This window comes from Spermophilus citellus, assembly GCF_964194105.1.
Source record: "Spermophilus citellus genome assembly, chromosome: 10".
Lineage (NCBI taxonomy): Eukaryota > Metazoa > Chordata > Mammalia > Rodentia > Sciuridae > Spermophilus > Spermophilus citellus.
Window position 1 is genome coordinate 6,930,827 of NC_138197.1, and position 6,405 is coordinate 6,937,231.

At 48.7% G+C, this 6,405-nt stretch overlaps 1 long non-coding RNA gene across 1 annotated transcript; it reads left to right on the forward strand.

Annotated features, from left to right (window-relative positions):
• The first annotated feature begins 1,456 nt into the window (after positions 1-1,456).
• LOC308658508 lies at positions 1,457-5,508 on the forward strand. The gene is made up of 3 exons (XR_014024185.1): positions 1,457-1,568; positions 1,872-1,943; positions 4,149-5,508. It is a non-coding gene; the product is annotated as an uncharacterized lncRNA (long non-coding RNA).
• The last annotated feature ends 897 nt before the right edge of the window (positions 5,509-6,405 follow it).

Consider the following 6,405-nt stretch of genomic DNA (forward strand, 5'->3'; position numbering starts at 1 on the left):
GCTTGTTCAACTTGTGGCTCAGTTTCTGCATCTGTAAAGTGGCAATATCCCTGGCTGTGCAAACTGGGTTTTGTGTGAATTTAACAAGGAAAGACATGTGAGGCTGCTTTGAAGTTAAGAAACACTGGGCCACCATAAGGGTTTCATTTTCCTGCACAAAGCTATGTTCAGAGGGGAGATATGTGCCTGGGGCTCTTATTTCTACAAACTATTGAGGCAAGAAAAGTAGCAAATTGCAGCACAGCAAGATGAGAGCAGAACTGGATAAAAGGAGCCATAGTTCAGACCTTTCCTGGTCCATCTGGGCTGAGTTGGTTTCATTCTCTTCTCCTACTTTCCTTTTGCATTCACACCAGTGACTCAGAACTCCTACCAGATTCTCCATCTCCAAAGCATAGTGTTTTTTTTTTGAAGCTGGAAATTATGATCAAGTGCATTCCCCACAATTTACAGACAAAGAAGCTGAGAGTCACAATAGAGAGTTGGTTACAAACCGTGCTCAGAGGACAGACGGATGAGTTTATATCTTGGCTCTGTTCTTTATTAGCTGTGTGACTTTAGCTAAGATATTTAGCATCTCTGTGCCTCTGTGTCTAGTATTACCTGGGGTTAATAAGAGTATTCACTCCCAAAATTGACTTGGAAATTCCAATGAGTTTTAAGTGTACAGCATGTGGCTTGTGCCTAGCACAGGAATAAAAGGTAGTATTATTTGCAGCCAGCAGGTATTTTAGTGATGGAGTTGGGAATGACTCTTGACTCTGTCCAGGACTCTTTACACCACCTGAACTGAAATTATATTTGACTCCAATCAAAACACCACGTTTACTGAAGACAAGAGAAGGGACCAACCTGTTCTGAGCATAAAAGACACACTCATGTAGCCCTTGTGCCCTATTTCTGGAACATTCTGGCCACAGAACTCTGACAGTAATTGAGCAGGCAGCAATGCTTCATAGACACATTTCTTACCACCTCCAGGGAGGCAGCAAAAATAATTCACAAAATTTAACAGCTTAAACAGGAAGGAGACTAAAATGCATTGGGGCGATCTGCTGAGAGTCACAGGCTGGGCTGTATTTCCATCTCCAAATCTTTCCAGTACGAGAGCTTCCACTTCTGCCTGCTGACAGGTGGTGGTCGAGACAGTGGGATCTGGAGGAGGACAATTTGGTTCTGATCCTGCCACAACACTTACTAGCTGGGACCCAGAGGACATTTACTGACTGTCTGAGCCTCCCTGCCCCTGACAGCTCAGGATATCACAGCACTGACACCCTAAGGTTGCTAGGAGACATCAGGTAATGTGACCAAAGCCAGAGCCCTGACCCGGACCCACAGCGACTCCCAGGGCTAGGAAATGCTCATGATGTACCCAACAGGTGTCAGGTGCTAAGTATTTGGGAACGATTGAAACAAAGTCCTTCCCCTTGTGGAATCTGAGCGTCAGAGAGAAGAGCAGACCATGCAACAAGCAAGTAAATATAAAAGGTCTGGGCTGGACACAGTGGCCATGCCTGTAATGCCAGCAACTTGGGAGACTGAGGCAGGAGGATCTCAAGTTCAAGGTTAGCCTGGGCAACTTAGTGAGATCCTGTCTCAAAAAAATACAAAGGGCTGGGGATGTGGCTCAGTGGTAAAGTGCCCCTGGTTCAATCCCAGGTACCAGAACAACAAATCCCCCTTCCAAAAAAAATGTCAGGTAGCAATAAGTGCTTGGAAGAAAAGCCAGATGAGGGGATGGGGATTAGTGGGGTGCGTCTAACTCTGATGCCTTGGTGGGTGGAGAAGTGTCCTTGGGGGACGTCTTCTAAGCAGAACCTTAATGGCCAAATGCCCTTCCCACTCTTTCCCCCCTATCCACCTTGGAGAAAGCCAGACATGCTTCTGCTCTGCTGTTCCAATGTGGGCCTGAGGCTTTGCTGGAGAACACACCCCATCTGGTGAGTTTAGTTCCCAGCAGCTGGGGCCACATGCGTGCCCGGAGGAGGCCCTGGTGGTGTAGCAGCCCAGTAAACAGATTTCAGAGGCTCCTCAGGACTCATAACCATCACTCAGGAACTGTGTAGGGGCTGAATTTCCAAATTGCCTCCTCCTTCCACGATACCCACGGGGAAAATGTCTTGGTTCCCAGCCCACCCTGGCCACAGGTCCGAGGGCAGAGTGCGGGAGGGCACACTGGCTTCCTGAGCTGCTTCCAGCCAGCTTGAAAGAGGTCTCTGAAGAAACTGAGAGTCCACCTCCTCTCCCTCAGATGCCCAGGAAGTTATTTTACTGGACAAAACCCAAATATTGGGAATCCAGGGACATTCTCATGGGCCCCCTGCCTCACTGAATCTTCATTATTTTAACAGAGAAGAACCACGGGGCCACAGACACACAGGGCTGAGAATGGGCCCCAAGGTCTTCCCTCACAGGCTGAGTTCAGAGCCCTTAATGAGGAGAAGTCGGTTAATTTGGGGAGTGGGGGTGAGGACGGGGGGCTGGGGACTGTTCTATTTATAAAGAATGAAATAATTAAATTCAGATCAGTGGAGGGAGCCACTGGGCTGAAACAAATTTGGAGGAACAGGGTGGGGGGTAAAGGCCAGGGACAGAGGCAGGAGCGGTGGTGATTCAGGCCACCTCCTCCAGCCAAAGGGGGCGTGGCCTGGCGCCGGGTGGCGGCTTCACAGCAGGGCGGGGTCTGTCCCCCTGGGGGCTGGCTCAGCAGGTGGCTTCCTCTCTGGCAGGGGGCTCCCTCTCTGGAGGATGCACAAACAGACCCAGCCTCACCCCCCAGAGTCCACCTGGTCGAGGTCAGCAGGGCTCCCTCACTCCTTCTTCAAAGCGTATTTCGAGGGCAAGTTTTAAAAGGGCCCAGAGCTCCCAGGGCAGGCCGTGCCTTTCCCTTGGCCAACTCGCCCTGGAAGCCATGTTTGGAGCTGTCTTCAAAGAGTCAGATTACAAGGCCAAGAGCAAGCCTGGGCACAGTATTGTACAGCTGCCCACGTCCTGACACCCTCCACTCATAACTGTGCTTTTTAGCGGACCTCACACTGGGTCCTCAGGTGTGACCCGCGGAGCCACCTACTAGGGGGAAAGGTTGGCCAACACCAAGGGTGAGAGTGTGGTGAGGGGAGAAGGGGTGCCCTCTGACATCCTTGGTTCTGGACCACGGGGCCACCTGTGGAACACTGGATGAGCCCCCCACGTGGACAACAGTGACCAGCACAGCTGTTCATTCCAAGGGGGGTTCTGATGATCATTACTTTCGTACTTTTTAGAAGTCTGTTGTATGGTGTGTGCACCTGCTCTGGGCGTGGCCTGGGCCAGGCACAGGCGGTGGCAGGTGGGGTGGGTAGAGAGTGAGAAGGTACAGGACAAGGCCTCTGACTCTGGTGATCAAGAGGGGAGCCGAGGTGCCCCTGTGGGAGTAACCTTGGATCCATGGCTGCGCTTGTCTGTTGGGCCCCAGGGCTGGGGGTTGCAGAAACCCACTGAGAAGGGCACTAGGAGTCCGGGTGGCTGGGGAGGAGGTGGTGGAGGCAGGGCCTGAATCCCACCTTGAAGAAGGAGGAGGACCAGAAGATGATGGGGGAGAGGATGCCACCAGGCAGGGGGCAGGGAGGCAGGACAGGCACAGAGTGGCCTGTGTGGTGCTTTCCACCAGCCTTCACAGGAAAAGGGCAGCCATTCCGGGCTGGGGGAGTGGTGTGGAAGCTCCCAGAAAGTCCAGAAGGAATTCCTGAGGACCCCATCCTGGCAGGAGCCTTTCCATCCAACTGAGCTCACTTGGGATCAGATTCCTTTGGAGAATGGTGCCCAGGACAGGGTGCATGCACAGCCGGGGGTGCACCCCAGAGCCTCCCAGGGCCTTAGCATCTTTCCCTGGAAATTATGACAATGACCTCAGCAGCAGTCCTGTACCAAGCCCTGCTCCAAGTACCTCATCCAGCTCCACTCTTTCAATTTGAAAGTGCCGTTATTACCATAAATTCACATGCTCTCAGCTACTCTATTTCTTGGCCTCTCCAACAGAGTTAAACATGCAACTTATCTCACCTCGGAGATTTTTGTAAAATCAAGTATGCTTATGAAAGTCTTTTAATGGAATGGCACTCTATCCATGCTTATTATTGTTGTTGATATTATTGTAATTTTACTAGGCTTCATCGACACAGCAGCCATCAGAGGGCAAAGGTTACTTAAGGCCTGAGTGCGGTATTTTAAGAAGAAAGAGAGAAAGGCTTTCAAGCATGAGCAGAGGAAAGATCCTGTGGAGATTGGTGAAAGAAAAAGTAACCCAAAGCCTGAAACATCAGAAGGCAGGACATCGGGGGTTTTGTTTGTTTCTTGTAGCAGGCCCAACATTCTGAGAAGGGTCATTAATTGCTCCCTGGCTCCCTGGTGGCAGAAGGAATACAGGGCTTCTGGAAGCCAGCAGCAGAATCCTTTACAGACAGGCTGGGCAGGGATGGCCCTGGGCTCCCCCGGCTTACAGGAAGCATTGGTCCGATGCCCAGGAGCAGGGCAGTGTGACCTGCTCTCTGCCAGAGAAGGCCAAATGTCTGGGGACCTCTCTCCTTGCATAATTAAGTGCCTAGATGGCTGTAGCTAACAAGTTCACAGGGACCCTGACTCCTTGCACCCTCCAAAACTGTTCCTCTGAAGATGCACCCCTTCAACCTCCCACTGAGTCACTCAGAAACTGAGAGCCTCCTGGGTCCTCCACCCGCTCTGCCAGGATGCACAGCCAGCCTACAGCAAGGCTGCTCCTTTGCTTCCCACCTGTCGCCAGATCCACATGCCTCCCCCCTCTGGCTTGAACTTCCACAGCAGCCTCCCAAGCGGCCTCCCTGGTTCCACCTTTGCTTTTTCCAGTGCAGCCAGGGGTCTTTCCAGAATGTACATCAGATGGCAGCCTCTCCTGTCAAGACCTGTCACGGCTCCCACCAGGCTCAGAGCAAATGCACATGCCTTCAAGTCCTCTGAGTCCTGGGGGATGTGGTTCCTGTCTGTCTTTCTGTTCAACCTCTGTCTCCCTCCTTCTGGCCTCTGGCTGTGCCACCTAGCTGAGACTCTATTCTTTCCCCTGTGCAATGGGCAGGATAATACTTCCCTTCCTGAGCACCAGAGTATTAGTAAAACTGCTTTGTGAACTAAAAGTGCATCAGAGTGACCTCGGCCCACTTAGGCTTTTGTGTTCTACTCTTAGTTCAGTAATTTCCAGCTCCATTGTTTCTGTATCTCTTACTGTTTGCAATTTTATATGCTTTTCTGATAGAAGGATACTCATATGCACAAGGTCTCATGAAGACCACCACAACAGCATTTCATTATTCCAAAGATTGCAGTCCAGCTTCTTTGTGCTTAAAGCTTGGGCAATATTTGTTCTTCCCTGAGTAGAAAACCTGAGTTTAAAGGAAGCAGTCAGATCACTAGAGGCCTCCTGGAATCTCATTTAAACTACAAACCAGTTAATTCCTTTATGGAAATGATGTCAACAGTGTGACCCTCAGTATCACCTCCAACATGTTCAGTAGCATTCGATAGCACTTATTAAGTTCTTCCTTTGTGTTGGTCTCTGTGTTAAGCACTTTTTATGCTTTTCAATTGTTAATCTAAAGGACAAGATTAAGAGGTATTATTATTGTCCAGAAGAGAAGGCTGAAGCACAGAGAGGTTAAGTTACTTGCCCAAGGTCACATTGTTAGTGAGAAATAGAGTTCTGATCTTCTTCTATTTATAGCCCACATTCTTTAGCTCCAACTTATGTATATTTGGGGGCAAGAGAATTAGGTATAATAATGGAGGGGGTGACAAGTACAAGGCCACATGCCCCACAAATACAAGGTAGTTTTTTTAAAAAGTGTTTTTATTAGTAGCTGATAGACTTTTATTTACTTATTTTTATGTGGTGCTGAGAATTGAACCCAGTGCCTCACACATGCTAGGCAAGTGCTCTACCACTGAGGCACAACCTCAGCCCCTAAATCAAATTCATTTTTGAAAACTAAACAAATTTTTCATAAGGCCTGTTCTGTGACAAAAGCCCTGGTTAAGGATCTTTATCTGAATAGTCTTGGATCCAGGCCTGTTTTTGTTTTCTCTCTGTTGATACCTACTATGCTATCATTGCTCTTTGTAGTATCTTATCCTTTCAGGAAAAATCACTGAGGCCCTGAGAATTTGGTTACAGTTCCAAAGGGCATCCTGTTTTGACGCAGCCAATGTCTGTATATTATATTTCCATGTCTTGGCTGTTTTCTTAAGTTTGGATATGAATCTTTTTAAAAGGAAGTTGAGCTGTGTTTTATGTGATACTTTAATTTCACTGTGAAATTTATATAATATTTAATAGAGTAGTCTTATTCACTCTTTTTAAAATTAAATTATTTATTTATTCTAATTTGTTATTCATGA